This window comes from Phocoena sinus, chromosome 1 (genome assembly GCF_008692025.1).
Source record: "Phocoena sinus isolate mPhoSin1 chromosome 1, mPhoSin1.pri, whole genome shotgun sequence".
In the NCBI taxonomy this organism is placed as follows: domain Eukaryota; kingdom Metazoa; phylum Chordata; class Mammalia; order Artiodactyla; family Phocoenidae; genus Phocoena; species Phocoena sinus.
In genome coordinates this window covers 33,639,769-33,667,096 of record NC_045763.1, presented here as the reverse complement: position 1 = coordinate 33,667,096, position 27,328 = coordinate 33,639,769, and the positions used below count along the sequence as shown (strand labels likewise).

The 27,328-nt window shown below is 39.9% G+C and overlaps 1 protein-coding gene across 6 annotated transcripts in view; it reads left to right on the top strand.

Moving 5' to 3' along the window:
- Nucleotides 1-1,226: 1,226 nt before the first annotated feature.
- SCMH1 (Scm polycomb group protein homolog 1) overlaps nucleotides 1,227-27,328 on the top strand; it is a 193,037-nt gene continuing 166,935 nt past the window's right edge. For 3 of the 6 annotated variants that reach the window (XM_032651217.1, XM_032651226.1, XM_032651200.1), the window contains exon 1: nucleotides 1,249-1,305. The gene's annotated coding sequence lies outside the window, so the exon portion shown is untranslated. Of the gene's footprint in view, nucleotides 1,306-16,999; nucleotides 17,016-27,328 lie in introns of those variants that run through there. The other 3 variants (XM_032651177.1, XM_032651191.1, XM_032651184.1) reach the window with 3 other exon arrangements.

Here is a 27,328-nt window from a genome sequence, read left to right as displayed (position 1 = left end):
CTAGGCACACAAAGACCTCCTTCCATGTTCTGGCTTCCTTTCCCTGTCTAGCTTCAGCACCGTCATCACCACATTCACACTGTCTCTCATACTCCCACCCTGCCAGTCACACCAACCAGCCATCTGCTATCATATGTCTTTATGCCCTTGCACACATCCGTCCCTCTGCCTGAAATGAGCTTCCTCCTTGCAGACTCTTTCAAGAGCCAACCTGAAAGTGTTTAACTCTCTGGGAGCCTCCTTTGACCCATCCAAACAGCTGATGACTCCCTGCTGGCAGAGCACAGGCTTTGAAGTCAGGTTGGAGATGAATCTCCACTCATTTACTGGCTGGGTGACCTTAGACAAGTAGCTTCACCTCCCTGAGCTTCAGTTTCCTCTCTGCTAAAATAGGGATGATCCAGGTGGACGCGGCGTTTAACCATAGGAGTGTAGCAAAGAGTGTTCACTACCAGAAAGAGCCTGTCTCCAGGCACATGGAGGGGCTCAATGCGTAAGTAGCTGTTGAATGGATAGACGAACCAATGAAGGGACCGCGGGAGCTTCTATTTCCTACGCATTTACTTACTAGGTCTCCAGCACTGTTCCGTGGGCTTCACAAGCATTAACTTATTTATCCTCACACCAACCCTCTGGATTGAATGCTATCCCGTTAGAGGTGAGGGTCCTGGGGTAGAAATACAAGGTAACTCGCTCAAGGTCATCCATCACTCTTCGCAGGGCAGGGATTCGAGCCCCGGAGCGCCGCTCTTCGCCCGAGGCGGCGACGCGCGTCAGCCAACCTGACCTGACGCCTCTTGGGTCCGCCATCTCCCCCACCCGCCCACGCGCAGGCTCGGAGCGGCGACAGCGGGACTCGAACCCAAGTACCCGAGCCCTCTCCAGACCTCAGTCTACCCACCCGTGAGAAGCGGCGCATAGGGCCGGTGGGGACGCGGGTCTGGGCCCCGGGGTCGAAGGCAGGAGGCGGGAGGCAGCGGAGGCTGGCGGGGCCTGGCCGCTCGGCGGCGCCCTCCCCGTACCGCCCCCCCGCGCGGGCCCAACTGCCGAGGCGCTCGCCACCCTGCGGCCTGAGGCCCGGGGGGCGGGGCCGGGAAGCCCGCGCCCCGCCCCCGCCTCAGCCAACGCCGCCGCCGCCTCGGTCGAGCCCCCAGCCGCGCGCCAGCCCGCCGGCCGGCCGGCAGCCGCTGCTCTCCGGAGCCGCCCCCGCCCGCCCCCTCCGCGCGTCCTCCCTAGCTCGCTGCGCAGCGGAAACATGGCGGCGGGCAGGGAGTGAGCCGCTCCGCGTCGTCGCTGCGCCCGCAGGTAAGCGCCTCGGCGGCCGCCTCCGCTCTCCCGGAAAGCCCGCGCCCTGAGGGGCTGGGCCGCCAGGGGCCGCCCCGGGTGAGAAGGAGGCGCCAGGACCGGCCCGGCCGCTGCCCCCGCCCCTCGGGCCCGACTGTCCGTCTGTGTGTCCCGGCCGGTCGGCCTGTCTGGGGTCCGAGCGCGGCCGTCCCCCGCCGTGTTCTTGGGCCCGGAGCTCCGGCGGCTCGTTCTGCTTCCGCGGCCGGGCCAGCGGGGCCCAGTGTCCGGCCCGCGGCCCTGACTCAGTAGAGGCGCCCCGGGGGCCCCGCGAGGGAAACTCAAGGACACGGGGACCTCTGGAGGGTCCGCATCGCGGGCGGTCCGAACGGCGGTCTCTCTGTCCTGACCGGCGGGGCTGGGTCGGCCCGAGAGTGTTGGCTTTGGGCCGAGGGCCGGGAGTCGGAGAGGCTGTCAGTCGGCTCGGACAGGAGAGCTGAGAGATGCCTGTGGATCCTCGCCGGCCGGATCCGGTTCGGGGCGGGCGAGGACCGAGGTCGGCGGACAGCGTGGCCCATCCGAGGGTCGGGGGTGCGAAGGGCGGGGAGCTGTCAGCAGCGGTCCTCCGGGCTGGCTCCGGCGGCTGGAGCTGCGCCGAGACAACTCACGTGTGCCGCCGGAAACGGGCGCGGAAAGCAGGTTTCCAACCTCCGACGGGGGCGGGAGCCGCCGGGCACCGAGGTGAGCCAGCGGCCAGGAGGGCTGGACACGTGGGCACAGCTGTGGGCCAGCCCCGGAGGAATGAAAAGGGGTTTCCTGGAGATAAGTGAACCCCAAAACATCTCCAGACTGGAAGGGAATTTAAAAGTCATCCAGGGTCCCTTTCCCTCATCCCATACCAAAGTAGCTTTGAAAATCCCAAATTCTACCCTAATAATTTGACAAGTCTGAACATCTCCTCCAGTGATGGGAAACCGATCTCTTCCCAAGGAAACCCAAAACCTATTAAGTTTCTGCAAGAAGCTCTTTCGGCCCCAAGGATTGACCTGCTTAAATATAAAGTACTCTATTCCGTTTCTCATTTCTGTGCCGTGTTTTGAACTTAAAAAAAAAAAAATCTAGTACTGTTTGTTTAAACCAACTAAAAGAGTTATTATTTTGTGGAAAATTTGGGGTTTTCCCTCATTTTTTAAAATGTCTATAAACACTTTATCAAATGAGCAAATGTATATCGATTGGAATGCACCATGCAAATAGAAGAGCTTATTATTTTTTTACACTGGGAAAGAATTGAGTCTGGCATCCCTAGTTTGATGCCAGACTGCAATTTAATATTTAGTTGGAGAGGGAAATGCTTTATTACATTGAACTCTTTGCTCTCTTTCTAACTGCCAACACAAGGCCCAAAATTACTATGAAAAGAACATTTTTTTGTTGTTGCTCATATACCAGCATTATTTTTTACTTGCCTCTTTATCACTGAGCCTTGGTTTGTGGGGTTAAGTTTTTAAGTAGTGTGTTTACCAACAACTTAAACCCCTGCCTAAGCAACCCTGCAGGTTAGTAATTTTTTAAGCTTAGCAGAGATGTGATGACCTTGTAGATAAAGCGCCAAGCTCTTGTATCCAGGACGCTGTTTATATTCTAAGAAAAATTTCACTGTTTTTATAACATAGACAAGCACATAACATAGACAACACAGCGGTCAGAATTAGTTCTTTATCCTTATATCTTCATTTTTTTCACTTGGTCAGTGGTTTTGAAGTTTCTAGCACACGTCAAGTTTTGATTTCTGTTATGTTTGTTGGGTAAAACTTTGTATAGCATCATTCTTTACAGAACCGTGCAGACTCAGGAAAAGCTCTGGTTCCTTCCCTTCAAAGGACTTGGAGTTAATGGTAGGAAATACTAAAAAACGCTGTGAGAAAGCACTGGTGTGAATATCCCACTGAAAATGTAAACTCAACATCTAACATTTACTCTATACTTAATGTGTCTATTATGTGTCAGGCACTATGCTATGTACTGTGTTTAGCTGGGTAGACAGAGATGAATAAGATACATTTCCAATCCTTGTGAAATTGGTAAATTAGATGCTGAAATAGGTCATCTCAGAATAAAAGGTGAGAGCTATGCCTGTGATGCTGTGGTTGCATCAAGGGGAGGGTGCTTAGACTAGTCTGGGACTTGAGGGAGGGCTTGAGGAAGACATGACACCTGACCCAAGTCTTAAATGGTACGTAGAAGTAAGTCAGGCAAAGATGAGTAAAAAATGTGCTTCAAACAGAGAGAATAGCTTGAGTAAAGGCATCAGTGTGAGAAAAGGAATGGCTTGCCTAGAGAACCACAAGCAGTTTGGGACTGCTAAGAAATAACAATGAAGATATAAGTGGTAAGTTGTGAGGCCAGAAATACAGTACAAGGCCATGTCATGGTAGACCCTGTATGCATAAGTATCTTGAAATGAATTCAATGGGTGACTTTTTTTTATCACTGAAAGGTTTTTATAGATATGCTTAAATAACGTTTTTTAAATGTGGTTATAGGGATGAGGAGAGAGGGATGAAGTTGAGAGAATCTGTGAGGCTTTATGATTGATTGCGTGTGTAGATCAGAGGGTGAGGAGTCCAGGGTGATGCTCATGTTTTTGGTTTGGGTGACTAGGGGGATGATGGTGACATTAACTGAGACAGGAAACACTGGATAACGATTTCAGTTTGGGACTTAGAGGTTCTGTGATTTCTTGAGTTAGGTCAATGAGCAAATGTAGAAGTAAGAGAAAAAAAAAGGTTGTGGTCAGAAAGTGGAATATTAGAGTTAAATTGTCTGATGTGGAGCTCTTCTAGGTGACAGCTCGGTCTCTGTGTGTGAGATGCTGAAGTACAGCAGAGGTGAAGGTCGGGTGAAGCTGAGTATGACAAGGAACTGCGAGGCTATTGTATTGAATGAGTCTTCTGCATGGATAGTGAAATGATTTAGGATGCCAGGATGCAGGGAAGAGAGGGATTGTGACCCAGGTGCAGTGAATATAGGGGATTAATCGGGAGGGTGGTAGATGACAGATGAGGAGGAGGGGTAAGGAGTGATATAGCCAGGTGGTGGAAACCTCAGAGGAGGAGGAATTTTTAAATACAAGAATGGAGAAGTAATGGTTTTTGACTTTTCCTTCCTAGAAGCAGGATTCTGATCTCTTCATCTTTATTCAGGTCTCATATTAGTCATTCTGTTGGCTCTGAAGAATCTGTTCTAACTCTTGGAAAGTAGGAGGGCAGATATCCTATATCGAATCCTTTCTGCTGCTACTTAATGACGAAGTCCATGGAGGTTTTTTTTCCCTGATGGTCAGTGGATAGATAGGAAACAATCAGTAGTGAGGATATACTCATGGTTTCTGGGAAGAGTATAGTGGCAAGAGCCTAGGCTTTGGGTTAGAAAGGTGGATTCAAATCTAGGCTATGTCACTTGCTAGCCTTAGGACTGTAAGCAAATTGTTTAACCTCTGTGACTTTCAGTGTCCTTATGTGTAAAAAATAGATTTCTACTTCATGGGGTGTCACAGAGGTTACATGAAATAATGTGTGTGTGTGTGTGTGTATACACACTAGAGAAGCAATTGGCACTTAAGAGATGCAAAGTAAATGTTAATTCTCTTCCAACTACCTTTAAGGGACTTAAGCTCTGATGGCAGAAATGAAATTTTTTCATGCTTACCTAAATTGTAAGGCAATAAGTACTCTAAGGGAGGTAAAGCAAAGTGATATAGGAGTTCAGAGGATGGAGCCATCATTTCTCAAAAGTTGGAACAAGGTTAGGCTTTACACTCAAGATGAATTTTATTTGAGCCTTGGAGAACAAATTTAAATAGATTAAATAATTTAGGTGGAGCTCCAAAATGGGGAAATTATAGGATATGTTTTTAAAAATTGATAGTTGCCAGAGGTCAAGTATTGTATTTGTGTAAGTCAGTAAGCCCACTAGAGAGGTGGGCTGGGGCCATAAAATTAAAGACCTGAAACTTTGGAATTTGGACTTGATTCTAGATATACGAGGGAGCCACAGATTGTATATCCTCCCTTTCTACCTCAGTTTCCTATCTGTAAAATCTATAGGCATTAATTTAGACACTTTGGATTTGTGTTTGAAATAAACCAAGTAAATTCACATTTTAAAATAAGTTCCTATGTAGACCAGCTTTCAGTTAAAAAAATAACTACTAGGATTTATTTTGTAGTTGTAGCTTAATCTTTTGCAATAACCTTGTTTGGTAGATAGGCTTAGTGGAGTTAAAAAAAAACATACAAGATCTCACTGGTAGAAAGTGACTAAAGATATTCTCATTTCAAATTCTTTCTTATACTGCCATACTGATTTAGATTTGAAAAATATGCCTGGTTCCTCAGTGTCACTGACTATTAATAATACAACCCAGGGCTGGTCACTTTGCTTCTGTGATCCTCAGTTCCCTCATTTATAAAATGAGGGAAGGTGTAGGTGTAGGGCTTAACACTTTACATAATGTGAATAAGTACATACTCAGATGTTGCCCCCACCCCCTGCAATCTGTAAATGAGGGAATTTAACCAAACCATTGTCAAGGCCTTAGTGCTAACTCCCTAGCTATCAGGGAACTGCTAGAACTAATTATTTTGATAACCTTTGGCCATATAAACCCAGCAAGTCTTATCCTCTGTTACCTTTGTCCCAGCTCCTCCAATCATATGTCTTTCTTCTGTACTGTTATTCCTGTGCTGACTTGGCTTCCTCTTCCTCTCTCCCAATCCTACTTTTTTGCTCCCTTTCAAACCTTTTCACTTGTTCTCTGAAACTCCTGTTTTCTACACTGTTGACCATTTTATGGGATGTTTTAATGTGTGTTCTGGCCTTAAATGGAAGCCAGGAGAGTAAGATCGCTTAATCTAGCCCTTCTGAATGGGTGCAGCTCATTCTCCCAGACCACTCCTTGCAAAAGGAGAGAGACAAGGATGACTGTAATTTTTTATGCACCACTATTTCATACATTTCCAGACCGCTGCTTCTCTGCCTTCTTAAAATCCCTGTGCTCTCTGGCACAAGATGCTATACCACTCTTGTCTTCTTATATAATAGATCTTCTCTGTCATTTAGGACCTAACACACACAGTCTTCCTTTCCATCTCAATTTTTGGCCTTACCCTGAGTGACTTCAGTACTCACATGGATGATCGTTTCTTCAACACATTGACCTCTTCAACTGAAGTGATCATCATTTTAGCTAATCAGCTTCCATAGTCACACCATGAGCTTTGTTCTCATGCAAAGATGGCCCACCTCTGAAATTATAAATGAAGACATGCAGATTTGTTCAAAATTTCTTCTTCTGCCTGACCTTTGAGGATCTACTAGATCTTTTCTTTGCCCATCAAGGCCTGTCTTCACTTCCTTCCCTATCCAGCTTAATTTTCTTAGTCTCTTGCTATTTCATTCACTCTCTTATCATTATCTTTTATTCCATTGCTCTTTTGTCCTTCTGTCCCTGTCTGGGCAAAATCCCGAACTAATCTCTCTCTTCTTGCCTATACTAGCTCTACTGAGCCCTGCTGGAAAAAACATCACAGTTATACAGATTGCTGCCATTGGGGAGATGGGAAGATGAAGAAGGATAGGTGATTACAATTGCATGTTATTGAAGTATGTCACACATTTTTCTTCTTAATTTGAAACATACAATAACCCTGTTAGAGAGGATGCCAGATCATTATAAACTCTATTTACTGATAAGGAACTGAGGTGTAGGTGGATTAAATGATGTGCTCAATGCCAAATAGCTAGTAAATGTCAGAATGACAACTCAAAACGAGGTCTTCTTACTACAGATTCTGTGTTTTGTCCGGAATGACTCATTGCTTCCTATGACTTCCTTTTTAAGACTCTGTGCTGTCTGAACTTCCTGCTGGTTCTGTTGTAAGTTGTAATATATTAATTTCCTTCCATTTTAAATTATATAAAGGCTGATGCATTATTTTCCCCTCTGATTTACTATAGTTGTTACCATTGTTAGCTTTTAAAATTGAAGCGTATACGTATTGTATATTCATTTTAATCACTATGTCTATTGCTCATTGATGTATTATGGGCACATTTCTAAGTGTTTTCTTATTTAGTAGAATTGCTTTGCACTCACTTTTGTAGACTTTCCTCTGGGGCATTCAAACATGGTGGAACTAGAGGCTGTTTTAGTCATTATGTTCTGCAAAGTATAATAGAAAACATGCGAGCCAGCATACTTGTTCTTGGAGATATTTAAGAAGAGAGCAGACAACTGTTTGTCTTAGGTGATTTAAAATTTTGGACTTGCAGTCCTGATTTTTTGGTGCTCTGTCTTATCTCCAGTTATCTCAAGGGACTGCCAGAAAGTCTCCAAGCTAAATTAAATTTATTTCTTTAAATATAAAAGTTTGTAAAACCTAATAGGTGGGCTTCCCTGGTGGCGCAGTGGTTGAGAGTCCACCTAAGGATGTGGGGGACGTGAGTTCGTGCCCCGGTCCGGGGAGATCCCACGTGCCACGGAGTGGCTGGGCCCGGGCCCGTGGGCCGTGGCCGCAGGGCCTGCATGTCTGGGGCCTATGCTCCGCGGCGGGAGGGGCCACAGCAGTGAGAGGCCTGCGTACCGCAAAAAAAAAACCTAATAGGCATAGAGGGTCACAATTCCAAAATAAGAGCTTAAAACATTGTCTAATTTCTTTATGTGTGTTTTTTCAGTTTTTTATTCAACAAATATTTATTAATGTCTGCTAACTGACAGACACTGCTGTGTACAGTGACAAAGATGGAATTCACCTGTGAAGCCATCTGGTCCTGGACTTTTGTTTTTTGGGAGTTTTTAAATCACAGATTAAATTTCAATGCTTGTAACTGGTCTGTTCATATTTTCTATTTCTTACTGGTTCAGTCTTGGGAGATTGTATCTTTCTAAGAATTTGTCCATTTCTTCTAGGTTGTCCATTTTATTGGCATATAGTTTCCTGTAGTAGTCTCTTATGGTCCTTTGTATTTCAGTGGTGTCATTTGTAACTTCTCCTTTTTCATTCCTAATTTTATTGTTTGGGCCCTCTCTCTGTTTTTCTTGATGAGTCTGGCTAAAGGTTTATCAATTTTGTTTATCATTTCAAAGAACCAGCTTTTTGTTTCATTGATCTTTTCTGTTGTTTTCTTCATCTCTATTTCATCTATTTCTGCTCTGATTTTTGTGATTTTTTTCCTTCTACTAACTTTGGGTTTTGTTTGTTCTTCTTTCTCTAGTTGCTTTAGGTGTAAGGTTAGGTTCTTTATTTGAGATTTTCTTATTTCCTGAGGTAAGCTTGTATCACTCTAAACTTCCCTGTTAGAACTGCTTTGGCCATGTCCCATAGGCTTTGGATTGTCGTGTTTTCATTTTCATGTGTCTCTAGGTATTTTTTGATTTCCTCTTTGGTTTCTTCAGTGATCCATTGGTTGTTCAGTAGCATATTGTTTAGCCTCCACATGTTTGTGTTTTTTGCATTTTTTTTCTTGTAGTTGATTTCTAATCTCATAGAGCTGTAGTTGTAAAAGCTGCTTGATATGATTTCAGTTTTCATTAAATTTACTGAGACTTCCTTTGTGGCCCAGCATGTGATCTATTCTGGAGAATGTTCCATGTGCACTTGAAAAGAATCTGTATTCTGCTGCTTTTGGATGGAATGCTCTATAAATATCCATTAAGTCCACCTGGTCTAATGTGTCATTTAAGTCCTGTGTTTCCTTATTGATTTTCTGTCTGGATGATCTGTCCATTGATGTAAGTATAGTGTTAAAGTCCCCCACTGTTATTGTATTACTGTCAACTTTCCTTTTATGTCTGTTAACATTTGCTTATATAGTATATTGAGGTGCTCCTGTGTTGGGTGCATATATATTTACAATTGTTATCTCTTCTTCTTGGATTGATCCGTTGATCATTATGTAGTGTTGTTCTTTGTCTCTTGTAGCAGTCTTTATATTAAAGTCTATTTGTCTGATATGAGTATTGCTACTCCAGCTTTCTTTTGATTTCCATTTACATGGAATATCTTTTTCCACCCCCTCACTTTGAGCCTGTTACGTGTCCCTAGGTCTGAAGTGGTTCTCTTGTAGACAGCATATATATGGGTCTTGTTTTTGTATCCATTTGGCCAGTCTGTGTCTTTTGGTTGGAACATTTTATCTGTTTACATTTAAGGTAGTTATAGATGTGTATGTTCTTATTGCCATTTTCTTAATTGTTTTAGTTTGTTTTTTTAGGTCTTTTTTCTTCCTTTCCTCTTTTGTTCTCTTCTCTTGTGATTTGATGACTATATTTAGCATTGTGTTTGGATTCCTTTCTTTTTTGTGTGTATATCTATCACAGATTCTTCATTTGTGGTTACCGTGAGGTTTTAATATAGCAGTCTATATGTATACATGATTGTTTTAAGTTGCTGATCTCTTAATTTCAAATGCATTTCAAATATCCTTCATTTTTACTCCCCTCCTGTCACAGTTACTGGTTTTGATATCATATTTGTGTGTGGACGACTTCCTACCTATCCTGTATGTTTACCTTTGCTGGTGAGCTTTCCCATTTTCATAATTTTATTGTTTCTAGTTGTGGCCTTTTCTGCTTAGAGAAGTTCCTTTAGTATTTGTTGTAATGCTGGTTTGGTGGTGCTGAAATTTTTTAGCTTTTATTTGTCTGTAAAGCTTCTGATTTCTCTGTCAAATCTGAATGAGAGCCTTGCTGAGTAGAGTACTCTTGGTTGTAAGGTTTTCCCTTTCATCACTTTAAATACACTGTGCCACTCCCTTCTGAACTGCAGAGTTTCTGCTGAAAAATCAGCTGATAATCTTATGAGGATTGCCTTGTATGTTATTTGTTGCTTTTCTCTTGTTGGTTTTAATATTTTCTCCTTGTCTTTAATTTTTGCTATTTGATTACTATGTGTCTCAGAGTGTTCCTTCTTGGGTTAATTCTATATGGGACTCTGTGCTTCCTGGACTTGGGTGACTGTTTCCTTTCCCATGTTAGGGAAGTTTTCAGCTGTTATCCCTTCAAATATTTTATCAGGCCCTTTCTCTCCCTTTTCTCCTCCTAGAACTCCTTTAATGCTGGTGCAAATGTTGGTGCATTTGACATTGTCCCAGAGGTCTCTTAAACTGTCCTCATTTCTTCATTCCTTTTTCTTTATTCTGTTCCATGTCAGTGATTTCCACCACTCTGTCTTCCAGCTCTGTACAGTGACCAAGGTGAATGCCATAATTTTAAAAATGCACAGATAGGCCACAGAGAATTAAAGAATATATTTATGGTACATATAACAGCTAAATATTACTGTCTGTATTAACTAGGGATTCCTACAAATAGGTTAGAAAAAGACAAATCAATAGAAGAATGACAAGGTATAAAAGAGGCAGCCTAAAAGTTTATTAGCCATTCGCTGGTAATTAGTTCCTCTAGGAAAATTAAAGTTCTAATGAGATGTTATTTCATACCTATTAGATTGGCAAAAATTAAGAAGTCTGATAATACCAAATAATGGTGGGAATGTAGAGTTAAGGGAGCTCTTGGACACTGTTGATGGAAATAGAAATTGCACAACCATAGTGAAGAAAAATTTAGCAATATCTGTTAAAACTAAAACACACATAACCTACAATCCAGCAATTCCACTCCTAGGCAGATACCATTTAGAAACTCTCCTATGCATGTATAAATAGTTATGCAACATTTTTATAGCAGAAAGTTCAAACTAGTCCAAATGTCTATTTATAAAAGAAAGAAAATATTGTAGTATATTTACCTAATGGAATCCCGTACAATAATGAAAATGAATGAACTAGATCTATATAGTAACTTGGGTGAATCTCACAAGTAAAAAGTTAAGTAAATAAAGCAGATGGCAGAACACATTTATATTGTATAAAGCCCAACATTCATGTATTATTTAGGGAAGCATACTTACATAATAAATGTTTAAATAAATGCATGGTAATGATAAATATCAAAGTAAGGATAGTGGGGATCTCTGAAGGGTAAGGTGGGGAGAGAAGACCAGTAATACTGCTGGGAAGAGCACGCAGGAGCCTTAAATTGTATTGGTAAATATTTTTTCAACTAGGCTGTAGATATATGGGTGTCCATTCATTATTCTCTATATATCTGAAACATTGTATTATATATGTATTTTTAAAGAATAATAGCATGTAGTTCTTGTTATGAGTTTAATGCAGGGAGGGAAGGAGCAGCAGAAATATAAAGAGATGTTATTAGGATGAATCATGTAACTGTTTTCTACAGGTCTGAAATGGTCTAATATAGGCAACTTCAAATGGCTCAACGTCATTCAATCTAATGTAACATGGGCTCTCATTGAAATATATTCAAAGTAATATGGGAACACAAGGGCAGGAACAATTGACTACCAAGGCAGAAGGAGAGAGATGGTCTTTGGAAAAGCTTCAGAGAGAGAGAGAGAGAATGACATTTAAACTGGATCTTAAAGGTTAGGAAGGAATTCACTAGATAGAATGAAGAGAAGAAGGCCTTCCAGGTAGACAGAAGTAAAGACCCCTTTGCATGGATGGAATCCCCCAGGTAGAATATGTGGAGGCACAGAAATGTAGCAGAGGAAGAGACTAAGGAGGAGAACAAAAACAGCAAATATCTGTATAGCATTTACTGTGCATTTTATATACCTGTAAACTCATGTAATCCTCCCAGATGGGGAAACAGGCACATAACAGTTAAGTAACCTGTCCAAGGTCACAGGACTAGCAGATGGTAGAACCAGGATTTGAACTCCAGCGATCTAGGTCCAGAGTCTCTGCTCTTGGCCAATAAGCTGTTCTCTGAATCACTACATTATAAGCAAAATCAGGAGAAACCAGTGTTTTGAATGCCAAAGGAACAGCGGTAAGTTTCAAAAAGAAAGGAATAGTCAGCAGTGTGCAAGGCCCTATGGAGGTAAAGTAGGAATACTACAAAGAGACCACTGGATTAAAAAAAAAAATCATTGTGCTCTCAGTTACAGTAAGGGATACCAAGATAATAGAGATGTGGGTACCTCAGAATAGTAGTGATTCAGTCCACCAGTTCAGTGGACCAATGACTATAATTCCATTTAATAATGAAGAAGATGGAGTCAGGGAGACTATTCAGAATAGATCCTCTCTCTATTTAAGTATTTGATATATCAACACAGTTGAAAGGATTCTCATCCTCTGCTGTCTATATCATAGTTTCTCTAAAACTAGGATTAATACTGAAAATTTTGTTTATTCTTCTGTATCTTCTGGTTTTAATAAAGATAGAACTTAAGCTATGTTGATTAGTGGATTTTCAGAATTAGGTGATATTCTAAAGATCAGTAGTTCAATTTCCAATATTTCATACACGAAAAGGTGAAAGAAACCTTATAAGTACCATGGTATGTGGTAAGAATTAAGGCTTGGTGGTTAGGAGTCCCCATTCAAGTCCTAGTCTGCCACTCACAGGCTTTATGATTTAGGCAAGGGGGTGACAGTAGGTGATCTCTAAGATTTCTTGCAACTCTCAAGCTCTGTGACTATTAGGTCAACTATTCAGTGAAGAAAATGACGCCTAAAGGAGGGACATGGTTTGTCCAGGGTCATGAAAACTGGAATTGATTCTCTTGACACTGGGTCCAAGAAATCTGATGGAAGAATCATCGAACGTTTGAGTGGCTGCTGTATATCAGGCAAGTGTTAACTACCTAAAAACATAAGTGCACATGAATCGTTTCAGTTTATTCATCCAGTGTAAAAGTAACAACCATCATCATCTGTGTTTGTTTGTTTATGTATATCCTGCCTTATTCCAGAAGATGTTTAAAGCATACCTATTCTGTGTAACAAACCATACTTAGAAAGGGAGTAAACTTAAGTGTCTGTCAGACACACTGCAAAATGCAAACGTGTTGATCTCACCCACCCTCATATAAATATTATTAGCTCCATTGTATATGTAAAGTAACTGAGACTCAAAGATATCTGGCCAACATTATACAGTTTATTAGTGATAGGACTCAGTTTCAAACCCAGACCATCCTGACTTCAGCCCTAATGCATCTTTCCATTTTACCACGTATACTTCCCACAAGCAGTGTTATATATCTCTGAGGCTTCATCAGTACAAGAGGCAAGGTTTACCTGTAAGAATTAACTTGTTTTTTAGCTGAATATATCCTGTTCCACCACAATAGGTAAACTAGAAGGATCCCTGAATAGAAGAATGAAACACTTTAGTAAATCAGTCATTCTTATTTTTAGTTTGAGCAAACTTATGAACAATTTCCTTGTTAGGGTTAGTGCTCATATTTTAATAAATTGCAGGGACTTCCCTGGTGGTCCAGTGGTTAAGAATCCGCCTTCCAATGCAGGGGACGCGGGTTCAATCCCTGGTCAGGGAACTAAGATCTCACATTCCGTGGGGCAACTAAGCCTGTGCACCACAACTGCTGAGCCCGCATGCCGCAAATTACACACTCTGGAGCCCATGCACCGCAACTAGAGAGAAACCCACACACCACAACGAAAGATCGCACATGCTGCAATGAAGATCCCACGTGCTGCAACCAAGACCCGATGCAGCCCCAAAATTAAATAAATAGCAACCCCTCAACCCTTGGTGTATATCCACTGCCTCCTTAACCAACAGATATTTGCCAGCTATGTACTAAGGATACAAAGATGAGAATAAGATAAGATTCCTTCCCTCAGTGAGCTTACTATCCAGGTGATAGTTGGGATAAAAAGTTATTATAACTTTACCTCTGTGGTCTTCCTCCCCAAAACCTATAACTCTAGTCTAATCATGAGAAAAACATTAGACAAATCCCAATTGAGGGACATTCTGAAAAATACCTGAACAGTATTCCCCAAAACTATCAAGGTCATCAAGCAAGGAAAGTCAGTCAAAAAGAGCCTAAGAAGACATGACTACGAAATGTAATGTGTTATCCTGGGAAGGGTAATGGGATCCTGAAACAGAAAAAGGATATTAAGTGGAAACTAAGAAAGTCTAAATGAAGTGTGGACTTCAGTTAATATTGTATCAGTATTGGTTCATTAATTATAACGAATGTACCATGCTAATGTAAGATGCTAATAATAGGGGAAACTGTGCAGAGTATACGGGAACTCTGAACTATCTTTGCAGGCTTCCTGTAAATCTAAAATTGTTCTAAAATAAAAGCTTATTTTTTGAAGTAATAATAAAGTTAAAATAATTTTATATGCTATTTCTTTGGAATTTAATTAAAACACATTTCTTCACAAAATGTTCCCAGTTCGGTTGACTCATTTGATGGGACCAACAAGCTGCAGTCTATTGATTGATGCATGTGCTACATGTGTATGCTAGGTGCGTGCCATATAAATTTTTTCTATCTCAGTGTCTTATACATACAGATGACAGAAATATGCCAAGTGCTAGTCAACAGAAAGGACTCACACAAATGTAAAAAATATTCTTACTACATAATATTGCTTGTTAGTTGAAAGCACAGAACACTTATTTGGAGGGATTGTGGCTAAGTACCCACCACACTGGCTTGTAAGCAAAAATGATTCAGTTCACATAGGAATGTTATTTTATTTGATCTGTTTGTGTGACACTATAAAAAGGTGCTAATACCTTTTATCACTGTATATGAGTATGAGTTGGATAGTTATTTTTTCTAAAAATGCTTTATAAGATTAGTGTGATTCTTGGAGTGAGATCAATTTAAAAGTCCTGGACTTAGTTTTAAGAAAAAACTTCTTGAGAAATCGCTTAATCAGAGTTTACAGTTCTTTTACTAAGTGTATCTTCCTCATCAGTTATAGTTGTGCCTACATTTAAAGGAAACCACTCACAGAAATTTATCTTCAAAGGATATATTCTGTAAATAATTATTTAATGACTTTAGATGTCCTGTCTCTATAGAAAGCTTAGAAAATAATACTAACAGATAACCAGTAGAGCTAGCAATTCTCTTGCTTCTTTATTGATCCAGAACTTACTCTTCAGACTCCCCAACTCTTAACGCTCTTATTTCCACAACACCTCCACTTAATTAATGCAACTTTACTTAATGAATAAGCAAGGATTGCTTGTTTTGGCTGAATTCTATTAACTGCCTTAACAATAAATAGATTTTTTTAATGCTGACCTTGACAGTTAGGTGCCAAAGTTGCCTTCTTGAGAACAGCTAGTTGAATTTGGTAAAAAGTAATGTTTGTATTGACTTCTTTATTCTTTTAATATGTTCCCTAATGATGGCATTTAAATTAATCATTATCTGAAAGAGAAATGTCAGTTTAGGCAATCTACTAATTTGTTTCTGATTATTAGTTATTAGTGAAAACTTATATTTAGGTGCTTAATACAGTAAATGTTTAAATAATAAATGCTTAATACATATTAGTTATATCCAAATTTGAATTAATGGACTGTATTCATTATACCTAATTTTTTCTTTGCGTGCTCCTATACCTTATATTGAGAAGGAACTGTATTTTGCACTGAACACGTTTTGGAAATAGCTTTGTTGTCTGATGGATAGGGGTTTAAATCCCACGTCTGCCACCTCTAATCTACCGAAAAGATCCTTAGATGATTCTGTTGATCAGACAGGTTCAGCAGTCCCCGATGTATTTGTAGGTCTTGTCTTTTCTACAGATTAAAGAACATAAGATCCTGGAAGGCAAGGCAACACCTTAAACTTTTAGTGCCCCCAGTATACCATGGTGGATTCTGGTACAGTGGTGGGCTCATAGTATGTTCTAAATAAATATTGTTATAATAGCCTTCTTCTGTGTTACTGGGAAATAACAACTATTGTTTGATACAGTGTAGGAGGAGACAACTAGACTTTTGTTGAGTGTTAAACTTTAGTCTAAGCTAGTATTTCCCCAATTTGCCTGATCATCTGGAACACTTATTAAGAAATAACAGAAACCCTGACCTGGAGATCATTTCTGTAGATTTGGGGTAGTGCCCTGGCGATCCTTTTGAAAAAAGCAGTGCGTTTTTAAATATTGGTAGTATATTAACACTTTTTGGTTGTAAAGGGCAGAAATCCAACATAAATGGATTGCAGACAAAGGGGGGAAAAAAAGGAATTTATTGCCTCACTTATTTTGAAACAGGGCCTAGGGAAGGAAGGTATTAATCTGATCCTTGCTTCTGGATTGTATCCTAGCTTTATCAGGCAAGGAATGCATAACAGAGGTGCTTGGGGGGACCCTAGGGGATTCAAGGGAACGCTCTTATTTTTTCATAGCTGTAGGTCCTACCTTTCTGCCTTTGTTTGTACCATTTTTATTTTAGCCCCGGGTAGTTTCCGAACTCAGCAAGGCTCGTGTGCAGGCTCTAGGCAGAAGGAATCTTTTTTTTTTTTTTTTTTTTTAACAAAAGTGATATTTTCTTCCAAATACTTTCAGATTGACCAGTTTAACTCAAGACTGATACTCTCCATTATGCACTGGTATGATCTGACAGGTTATAAATATTTTTAATATCTCCCCTATTTCATATTAAGCAGTTTGTTTTTTATAGGAACTGATTGAAGTCTGTCTGCATAGCCAATACATCCTGTGTTTTCCCTTCCACATCTTGTTTTTGCAGTGTGCCTCGGTAGTGGCGAGTCCTGGTAGAAGACCACAGTTTGATAAGCCGTCTCCTACTGCATAAGGATGGCCAACCTCAGCATGAGATAGAGGTCTGCACTGTGCTGTTCCCAACCTTGATCCAGTCAATTCTACATCTTAGGGACTCATTTATACCACCCCTCTTCCACGTACCAATTTCTGTCTCATAAGGGTCTTTGGATAGAAGCAATAGAAGCCGACTCCGGTTAACATAACATAAAATTTACAGTTTTAACCGTGTTTAAGTGTACAATTCAGTGGCATTATGTACATTCACATTGTTGTGCAACCATCGGCACCATCCATCTCCACAACCTCTTTTCATCTTGCTAAACTGAAACTCTGTACCCATTAAACATTAACTCCCCATTCCTCCCTCTCTCCGGCCCCTGCCCCACCGTTCTTTCTGTCTCTGATTTTGACTACTCCAAGTTTCTCAAATGAGTGGAATCACACAGTATTTTTCCTTTTGTGACTGGTTTACTTCACTGAGCATAATGTCCTCAAGATTCATCTGTTTTGTTGCTTATAGAACTTTTAATGAACTAGCCCAGTCTACCTTTTTGACCTCTTGTCACTTTTCTCCTTGCTTTCTGTGCATCAGTCATACTTGCTTTTTTTCTGTTTTGTGGGCTATTCATGCTCCATCCCCCTTACATGCCTGTTCTCTCTGCCTAGAATGTTCTTTCCCGTTCTTTGCCTGGTTACTTTCTGCTCATTCTTTGGATTTCAACTAAGACATAACTTCTTCAGGGAATCCTTCCTTTATCTCCCAGAATCTATTTAATCTCTATGTTACGTGATTTCATAATACTATGTGACTTTCCTTTGTAGTACTTATAATAGTTTTAAATGAAGCATCTATTTATGTTTTTTTGGCTGAGTAATGTCTGTCATGATGGCAGGGACCATGTCCTATGTTCAGCATTGTATCCCTGGCACCAAGTATGTAGTAGGTGTTTCAGTAAATAATGTTACATATATAATAATATTAAAATTTGTTGACTTAATGAATTTAGCTCTGGAGATTGATGGCTTAAGGTCTTTCTATAAAAATCTACTACTTATGCGAGCCTTACTTGACTTGAAGAAATGTCCCTTTTCCATGAACTTGAAAATCCTTATTCATTGTTTGCCAGATGCTTAACATTTACACAAGTAATCCTTATATCATCTTAAATCTTCTATTTTTTCATATTATTTATCCTTTGTATTTGCCAATTTGTCTTCCCCTTTTAAACAGCCACTAGTTATTTTTTTGACTTTCTAAATTACAAATCTGGTCTGTTGTGAAACCTTTAGGGCAGTGCTTCTTAAACTATGCATGTTGAAGGAGGAGTATTTTTCATTCATTTTAGACTAATAATCTTATAAATGTAATAAAAATGAATTGTTAGAAACCTGAAATTTTAAAAAAATCTAAGTATAAACCACAACATTTTATTAGGTTTAACAATATAAAGCTATTCTTTTAAATTATAATACAGAGTTTCTAAGTGATTACTCTCAATTTTTGTACTTATTGCAATCTGGTAACCATTTGCTGATGAGAACTGTACATAGAGTACTAAACTGCTTTAGATCTCTATGAAGGAACACCAGGGAGGGGGTCTCAAGGTGAGGCAGAATGTATAAACTCTGCTTCCTTACTGTCCTACCAGATAAGCTCTGTAGTTATTATTGTTATGTTTTGCATAAAAATGTGTTTGAAGATAGTTCTTTTTTTTTGGCTGCGCACAGGTTTTCTCTAATTGCGATGAGTTGCGGTGCGCGGGCTTCTCTTTGCGTGGATTCTCTTGTTGCGGAGCATGGGCTCTAGGCACGTGGGCTTCAGTAGTTGTGGCTCGCGGGCTCTAGAGCACAGGCTCAGTAGTTGTGGTGCACGGGCTTAGTTGCTCCATGGCATGTGGGATCTTCCCAGACCAGGGCTCAAACCTGTGTCCCCTGCATTGGCAGACGGATTCTTAACCACTGCACCACCAGAGAAGTCCCTGAAGATAGTTCTTTAAAAAAGGTTTGAAAACCTCTAATCTGCAGAATATGTTCATTGATCTTTATCTGATTCTAACCTAGTTTTCTGTTTCAGTCACTGCTTCCTGATGTGTATTCCTATGCTTGAATCATTTATCGTTTTCCACAGAACATCACACAAGCCCTTTTACTACTTAGTATTATACTTTTCTACTTCCCTTTACTTAATTAGAATTTCCTGAACTTCCTTCTCTGTCTGGAATAAGATGCGTGCCCTGAATTTTGCTTCAAAAATCACCTCCTCTGTGAAGCCTTTTCATTTCATTTAGACAGAATTAGTCTCCGCCTTTAACATACCTTTAATAACTACATATTACATTCTGTTATAATGTATTTGCTTATCTATCTCCATATAGATTAATATTGTTCAAGTCCTAGCCATCCTTATATCCCTAGCCCAGGGACCAGCACGTAGTCAATAAATATTTACTGGGTAAATTGGGAAAGTCATCAATATTTGGTGCATATTTCAGACATAGAAGCTTCTTATTTGGTCTTGGACAAGCTGTGTGATTTTCTCTTCACTAGGGGACCTATCTTTGGGTGTTGAGTATGACATATATAATAAAGTTTGAAATATTGGTCCTAGAAAAATACAAGTAATGATCCTCCTACATTGAAGCTCTGTGTGTATAGGGTATATAGAGAAGGAGGTTAAAACTGGATTAGCCTTGAAATTGGTTTGATTGAAAATTTAGAATCTGATCCTTTAAATAGCACCCTTGTTTTGTTTTATGTAATTGACTTTGTCTGTTCTTGCAGTTTTATGAGTGACCTATAAGTGATCTCCTGTGGTGAGACTGTTTGGCCTATGGAAAAAGTACAAGATTTGGAGTCACATGACCTAGACATTCTAATCCTAGACCTAGTGATTACTAGCTTTGTAAACTTTATCAGTCATTTAAACTCTCTAAATCTTGTTTTCTTCATTTGTAATGAAGGGATACTAATATTAGCCCTTTGCACCTCACAAGATTGTGAGGGCCAAATGAGGTAAGAGTATATGAAAGTATATATGAGAGTATATGAAACCCCAGAAAGTGTACTATTGACTGTTTGCTGTTTGACTTCAGAGAAGTTAAATTCTTTGTACCTTAGCTTATTTTCTTATAAAATGGGAATAATAATACCTGTATCATAGGTTTATTGTGAGAATTAAGTTATTCATAAAAAAATGTCTAGCAGATTGACTTGGGTGTTTGACTAGCAGTCAATTTACATTTTCTTTAGCATATACCCTTTCTCATCCCCCACCCTGAATTAGGATTGGATAATAATAATGGTAAGAAATGACAGCAAGCAGAGATTAATTATTTACTAAATGCTGGTCTATGCTTAATTCTGTGCTAGTTGCTGTGGGGAAAATGGAGCTATAATAACAATGCCTTTCATTTCATTTTAGCTATTCAGTATTTATTTAGCACTCACTCACCATGTGCTAGATACAGAGGATAAAGAAATAAACATGAAGCAACCCGCCCATCAAGGCTCATAATTTAGCAGACAAATAATATTAGGCAAATAAATAAATTGTAATACAATATAGGGCTATAATATAAATGTGTACACTCCAAGGAAGAGAGAATGATTATGTATGAGAGTACGAGGAAGGCTTCTCAGAAGAGGTAATATATGAATTAGGTTTAAAGGATGCATGGAAGTTTATCAGGTGGACTGAAGCACTGGAGGAGAGGGCATTCCAGATGGAAGGTATCAGCATATGTAATGTTTGGGACTACGTATATAAGTTGAGTGCTACTATGGTATTAAGGTTGAGAAGGGGTGACTAAAGATGAAGTGAATCTGTTCACATTTGAGGTGGCAACCTGGGGTTTAGTGAAAAATTTTGAGGATAGGCAAGTACTAGAAGGAAAAAGAAGATTAATAAAGATGAAGTAACTTTGAAAAAAACAAAAGATGAAGTGAGAGGGTAGGCAAGGGCTGGATCATCCAAAAGATCTGTACACCATCCTTAGGAGTTTAAATGTCACCCTATAGACAAAGGGAATCTGTGAGAGTTTGGAGTAGACTACAAAGAGGATCTCTTAGACGTTATAGGAAAATCACTTTGATGATACTGTGGATGACGGGACCTGGGATCGTTACAGACTACCTAAATGCTTTCAGATTACACACTCATCTGATTCTTCCAACATGCCTTTGAAAGTTGGCAAAGCAAGAATTAATCCCATTTGACATATGAACCAGTGAGAATTAGAGATGACACTGGAAGTTAGTCAGGGTCAGTACTTATTGAACAAGGACTAAACCTAGGCCTTTTCCCAGTCGAGTTTTAGTTTCACTGCAATACATTGAAACTCACAATCCCTGCTCCCAAGTGAGACTGAAGACTTGTTGGGGATGTAAAAGGGTAATTTCTTTAAAAGAGTAGTCATTTATTCACAATAGCTGAGATATGGAAACAACCTAAGTGTGCATTGATGGATGAATGGATAGAGAAAATGTGTATATATACAGTGGAATATTATTCAGTTAAAAAAGAAAGAAATCCTGCCATTTGTGACAACATGGATGAACCTGGAGGGCATTATGCTAGGTGAAATAAGTCAGACAGAAAGACAAATACTGCGTGGTGTATTTTAAGAGTATGTGGACTCTTAAAAAAAATTGAACTCTTAGAAACAGTAAAATGGTGGTTGCTAGGGGCTGGAGGGTAGAAGAAATGGGGAGAGGTTGGTAAAAGGGTTGGGGGGAGGTAAAATCACGACTCACACAAATAAAAAATGAACAAAAATTTTATTTAACTCATTAGTTAATGTAGTGAACAGAAAGAGTACGAAAAATGGTTCAAAAGAGGACTCAAAGTACCACATATTTATAGTCAGGGTATTCTGAAATTAGTTTAAAAACAAATGCAAAAGTGCTCCATATTCATAGAGCAACATCAAGTGAATTCCTTATACACAGTTTGCATTTCAGTGGACAGGAATTATTTCCATTAATATCAATTTTCAGCAAAGCTATCAGTTTACAACAAACTTGTAAAATTGCCTAGTCAGAGATAGACCAAGTAACACATTTCTGTAGGATCAGAGAATCTGGAAGCCTCCATCCTTCTATTGATAGAACATGCCATTTCAAAACCTTTCCCTGGGGCTTTCCTGGTGGCACAGTGGTTAAGAATCTGCCTGCCAATGCAGGGCACACTTCTATCCCTGGTCCAGGAAGATCCCACATGCAGTGGAGCAGCTAAGCCTGTGTGCCACAACTACTGAGCCTGCGCGCTAGAGCCCGCGAGCCACAACTGCTGAGGCCACATGCCATAACTAATGAAGCCCACACACCTACAGCCCGTGCTCTGCAGCAAGAGAAGACACTGCAATGAGAAGCCTGTGTGCCACAACGAAGAGTAGACCCCACTTGCCGCAACTAGAGAAAGCCAGCATGCAGCAACAAAGACCCAACGCAGCCAAAAATAAATAAAATTTTTAAAATTGAAAAAAAAGCCTTTCACTATTTTTCCTTATAGAATTTAAGACTAATACTCAAAAAATTCAGATTGATAAAAGACATTAAAAAATTTAGGGATAAATTGTGTGATTGGACTAGATTTGCTGTAGATCAGGATCTTCTCTAGTTTTCTCTACTAGTCTGTTGTTATGAATAAGTGATTCTTCATCTCAACAGAAATGTCCTTTGGAAAATGGCTGAGTCATAAAGTCCCATTGTGCAACCTTGGGCCCCATTCTCACTTTCTGTTTAGATTACCTGCCCAGTACACTTAAGTGTTTGACTTACCCCTTCCCAGAAATGACAACTCTGCCCCCAAACCCATCAGCCTAGATGTTTGGACCCTAATGCCCATGTTAAAAATGTCTTCTAGGTGTCAGCTGTCTGGATTTTCTAAGCATTACCTCTGCAGTGTTCCTTGGCATAATGCTGTCTTCCCCATTAGCTCTGTGATGGGTTTTAGAAGAGTCTCTTTTGCTGTTATATAGTAGGTGCATTCCTAAGAAGCTTTATGTCACGGATAATTAGTATGACAATACTTGTTTAAGGGATTTTTTTTCCGATATGAAATTAAAGATGCTTATATACCTCTAACTATATGGCTATAACATCTAAAATTTTGAGGAAATCCAGTATTTGTTTTTGTTTAACTTTTGCAAAAGAATCTTTCCTTGCCTGTCTCCTCTAGCATCACTTTATAACATTTATTGCCCGTTGTTAGGACAAAGCACTAAGTCACTCAAAGCAGTTGTTTTACACTTAAATAATATCTTTGTCTTTTTGTTTCTTTCATTTCTTTATCCCCTCTTCCCTTCCCTTTCCTTTCTTTCTTCCCTCTCTTTCCCCCTCCCTCCCTTCCTCCCATCCTTCTCCCCTTCCTTCTCTCATTCCCTCTCTCTCCCCTTCATATTTCCAAGTAAGATATGTCCGGATGATGCAAATAATGTTTCCTAAAGCCATATATAGGTATATCTCTTTGATTTAATGCTGCCAGCTTAAGGTTATTCATATCATCTGTACTACCATCAGTGGGTTTAAGGGAACATGATCCCCTAAAGACTGCCCCCACTTCAGATGCCAGCCTCAAGTGTGGTCCTCAGACCACCTACACTTCCAACCAATTGGCTACAAATCTGGCAGGTTCCTGTGACCCCCTCAGGTTCAGTGATTTACTAGAACAACTCACAGGACTCAGGAAAGTGCCATACTTACGACTACAGGTTTATTGTAAAGGATGCAAATCAGGAACAGCCAAATTAAGAGACACATAGGGCAAGGTCTGAGTGAGTCCTGAACACAGAGCTTCCCTGTCCTCTCTCCATAGAATCAGGGCACATCACCCTCCTGGCACATTGATGTGTTTACTAATTAGCTCACTCCACCGAGCTTCAGTGTTCGATTTTGGCTGGGGTTTCATTATGTAGGCCTATGTGGTTGGTCTTTCTGGCAACCAGCCCCCATCCTGAGCGATCTCTTTAGCATAAACTCACATGTGTCCAAGGGGCTAATGTATAACAAAGATACTCCTATCACTTGGAAAATTCCAGGGATTTTAGAAGCTCTTTGCCAGGAACCTAGGACAAAGAGTAGACAAGTTCCTTATTATACAGCAGCTGGCATATAAAAGAAAGTTTAGCATAGTAGTTAGGAATAGTGTAGTAGAAGGTTATTTTATTAAGTTTTATTGGAGTGTAGTTGCTTTACAACGTTGTATTAGTTTCTACTGTACAGCAAAGTGAGTCAGCTATATGTATACATATATCCTGTCTTTTTCTTTATTTCCTTCCCATTTAGGTCACCACAGAACATGGAATAGAGTTCACTGTGCTATACAGTAGGTTCTCATTAGTTATCTATTTTATACATAGTGTCAGTAGTGTATGTATGTCAATCCCAATCTCCCAATTCATCCCCCTGCTGCCTTCCCCCTTGGTATCCATACGTTTGTTCTCTACGTCTTTGTCTCTGTTTCTGCTTTGCAAATAAGATGATCTACACCAGTTTTCTAGATTCCACATATATGCGTTAATATATGATATTTGTTTTTCTCTTTCTGACTTACTTCACTCTGTATGACAGTCTCTAGGTCCATCCACATCTCTACAAATGACCCAATTTTGTTCCTTTTTATGGCTGAGTAATATTCCATTGTATATATGTACCACATCTTATTTATCCATTCCTCTGTTGATGGACATTTAGGTTGCTTCCATGTCCTGGCTGTTGTAAATAGTGCTGCAATGAACATTGAGGTGCATGAGTCTTTTTGAATTATGGTTTTCTCTGGGTATATGCCCAGTAGTGGGATTGCTGGATCGTATGGTAATTCTATTTTTAGTTTTTTAAGGAACCTCCATACTGTTCTCCATAGTGGCTGTACCAATTTACATACCCACCAACAGTGCAAGAGGGTTCCCTTTTCTCCACACCCTCTCCAACATTTCTTGTTTGTAGATTTTTTGATGACGGCCATTCTGACCAGTGTGAGGTGGTACCGCGTTGTAGTTTTGATTTGCATTTCTCTAGTGATTAGTGATGTCTAGCATCTTTTCATGTGTTTGTTGGCCATCTGTTAGTCGTCTTTGGAGAAATGTCTGTTTAGGTCTTCTGCCCAGTTTTTGATTGGGTTGTTTGTTTTTTTGTTATTGAGCTGCATGAGCTATATGTATATTTTGGAGATGAATCCTTTGTCAGTTGCTTCATTTGCAAATAGTTTTTCTCATTCTGAGGGTTATCTTTTTGTCTTGTTTATGGTTTCCTTTGCTGTGCAAAAGCTTTGAGGTTTCATTAGGTCCCATTTGTTTATTTTTGGTTTTATTTTCATTACTCTAAGAGGTGGGTCAAAAAAGATCCTGCTGCAGTTTATGCCAGAGTGTTCTGCACTCTTTCTTCGTTTCTATTTCATTCATTTCTGCTCTGATCTTTTTGATTACTTTTACTAACTTTGGGGATTTTTTTGTTCTTCTTTCTCTAGTTGCTTTAGATGTAAGGTTAGGTTGTTTATTTGAGATGTTTCTTGTTTCTTGAGGTAGGATTGCATTGCTATAAACTTCCCTCTTAGAACTGCTTTTGCTGCATCGCATAGGTTTTGGGTCGTCATGTTTTCATTGTCAGTTGTGTCTAGGTATTTTTTTTTATTTCCTCTTTGATTTATTCAGTGATCTCTTGGTTATTTAGTAGCATATTGTTTAGCCTCCATGTGTTTGTGTTAACAGGTTTTTTTTTCCTATAAATGATTTCTAATCTGATAGTATTGTGGTCAGAAAAGATGCTTGATATGATTTCAATTTTCTTAAATTCACCAAGGCTTGATTTGTGACCCAAGATGTGTTCTAACCTGGAGAATGTTTTGTGTGCACTTGAGAAGAAAGTGTATTTGGCTGCTTTCAGATGGAATGTCCTATAAATATCAATTAAGTCTATCTGGTCTAATGTGTCATTTAAGGCTTGTGTTTCCTTATTTATTTTCTGTCTGGATGATCTATCCATAGGTGTAAGTGGAGTGTTAAAAGTCCCCCACTATTATTGTGTTATTGTTGATTTCCTCTTTTATGGCTGTTAACATTTGCCTTATGTGTTGAGGTGCTCCTGTGTTGGGTGCATAATTGTTTATAACTGTTATATCTTCTTCTTGTATCGATCCCTTAATCATTATGTAGTGTCCTTCTTTGTCTCTTGTAACAATCCTTATTTTTGTATTTTTTTTTTTGGCTGTGTTGGGTCTTTGTTGCTGCATGCGGGCTTTCTCTAGTTGTGGCAAACAGGGGCTCCTCTTCGTTGCGGTGCACGGGCTTCCCATTGCAGTGGCTTCTCTTGTTGTGGAGCATGGGCTCTAGGTGCGGGGGCTTCAGTACTTACAGCACATGGGTCCTAGAGCACATGGGCTTCAGTAGTTGCGGCGCATGGACGCGAGGGCTTCAGTAGTTGTGGCTTGTGGGGTCTAGAGCGCAGGCTCAGTAGTTGTGCCACATGGGCTCAGTTGCTCCACAGCACGTGGGATCTTCCCAGACCAGAGATCAAACCCGTGTCCCCTGCATTGGCAGGTGGATTCTTAACCACTGTGCCTCCAGGAAGTCCCAACAGTCTTTATTTTAAAGTCTATTTTGTCTAATATGAGTATTGCTACTCCAGCTTTCTTTTGATTTCCATTTGCATAGAATATCTTTTTGCATACCCTCACTTTCAGTCTGTATGTGTCCCTAGGTCTGAAGTGGGTCTCTTGTAGGCAACATATATATTGGTCTTGTTTTTGTATCCATTCTGCCAGTCTGTGTCTTTTGGTTGGATCATTTAATCCATTTACATTTAAGGTAATTATCAATATGTTCCTGTTATCATTTTCTTAATTGCTTTGGTTTTGTTTTTGTAAGTCTTTTTCTTCTCTTGCATTTCCCACTTAGAGAAGCTCCTTTAGCAGTTGTTGTAAAGCTGATTTGGTGGTGCTGAATTCTCTTAGCTTTTGCTTGTCTGTAAAGCTTTTGATTTCTCCATCGAATCTGAATGAGGTACTTCCTGGGTAGAGTAATCTTGGCTGCAGGTTTTTCCCTTTCATCGCTTTAAATATGTCCTGCCACTCCTTTCTAGCCTGCAGAGTTTCTGCTGAAAAATCAACTGATAACCTTATGGAGATTCCTTTGTACTGGGTTGGCCAAAAAGTTCGTTTGGATTTTTCCATAAAATGTTACAGAAAAACCTGAATGAACTTTCTGGCCACCCCAATATGTTATTTTTTGCTTTCTCCTTGCTGCTTTTAATATTTTTTTCTTGGCATTTAATTTGTATTAGTTTGATTAATATGTGTCTTGGTGTGTTTCTCCTTGGGTTTATCCTGCCTGGGACTCTCTGCACTTCCTGGACTTGATTGACTATTTCCTTTACCATG